General features: G+C 37.4%; 1 pseudogene; it reads left to right on the top strand.

Annotated features, from left to right (window-relative positions):
• The first annotated feature begins 685 nt into the window (after positions 1-685).
• Positions 686-808, top strand: LOC129498687 (U4 spliceosomal RNA; annotated as a pseudogene).
• Positions 809-1490: the final 682 nt, after the last annotated feature.

Genomic DNA, 1490 nt, shown 5'->3' with positions numbered 1-1490 from the left:
CTCTTTTGTCTCTCTGAGCTCCGACAACTGTCAGTTGCCACCACCCTGGCCCATGCCATCATCATATTATTCTTGAATGACTGCCTCATCCTGCTCACTGAGTTCTCTGCTTTCCTCATGCCTCTCCAATCCATTCTCCACCCAACAGCCAGACAGATCCTATTAAAACACAGTGTGGCTTACTCCTCTGCTCAGAACCCTTCAATGGCTCCCATCTTGTGTCAATTAAAGTCTCATATCAACACCAAGACTTCTTGGCCTTACAATCTGACTTCACTACCTTTCTAACATCATCTCCGTCACTCTCCTCTGCACTTACTCTGATCCAGCTACATGGATCCATTATTCCTTAAACATACCAAGCGCAGTTGCACCTCAGAACCTTTGCCATTACTGTTCCTTCTTCATGGAACATGCTTCCCTCCAATTATCACATGACTCACTCCCCCATTCAGCAGGTCTTGCTACACACTACCTCCTCAGAGAGGTCTTCCCTGACCATTTTGTCTCAAATTACATCCCACTCTCTTGCCCTGATTTATTTTTCTTGTAATCTTATCACCCTTGCACATAAGATGTTAATTGTTTTTCACAATGATTCACTGAGATAAATACTATTATTATTTCCACTTGATGAGATGAGAAAACTAAGACCCTGAGGGGTGATTTGATTTGCTCAAGATCAAGCTTCACGTAGTGGCAGTGTCATAGCCAATGAGGTTTATCTGAGGTGTGATTATTGCTAATTGATTTGTTCACTATCACTCAGTTGATAAATGGCTGTGCCAAGGTTTGAACTCCAGACTGGCTCCAAAGATGCAGCATTTAGCACTATTTCTTGTGGACAGCTATGTTCTGCAAGACGAATGAGTGAATGAATAGATAAAATGTTTGCCCCCCGCCCCAGTACTGGTAAGGCAATGTTTTAGGATAAAATTTGTAATTGTATAAATGTTCTATGATGCGAATAAGAGTTAGATGGAAATATGTTTTAATTAAAAAGAATAATAATACCAAATTATCAAATTATTGGTATTATTGGTATTATATAGTGATATATATTATAGATATTATGTATATTATATAGTATTATTATTATATAGTATTGTGTATAGTGATACATCTATACTATGGAATACTATTCAGCAGTGAAAGGGAACAAAATACTGCAACATGTAACATGGAAAATCTCAAAAGCGATATGTAAGTGAAAGAAGACAGACATGAAAGAAACACACTGTATGATTGTATTTATATAAAATTATAGAAAAAACAAAGCCAATTTATAATGACAAAAAGCCAAACACTTGTTATCTAAGGCGATGGAGCAGGGAGAAATTGACTGCAATAGGGTATAAGGGAATTCTTTGGAGTGCTATAAATGTTCTATATCTTGATTAGGGTGGGGTTACACAGGTGTATCCCTTTACCAAAACTCATCAAGCTGAATATTTTAATAGTGCATTTTATGTATAAAACTGTGCCTCAGT

Source organism: Nyctereutes procyonoides, unplaced genomic scaffold (genome assembly GCF_905146905.1).
Source record: "Nyctereutes procyonoides isolate TBG_1078 unplaced genomic scaffold, NYPRO_anot_genome, whole genome shotgun sequence".
Lineage (NCBI taxonomy): Eukaryota > Metazoa > Chordata > Mammalia > Carnivora > Canidae > Nyctereutes > Nyctereutes procyonoides.
Note: the sequence above shows the minus strand (reverse complement) of the source record. Positions and strands in the feature narration are given on the sequence as shown.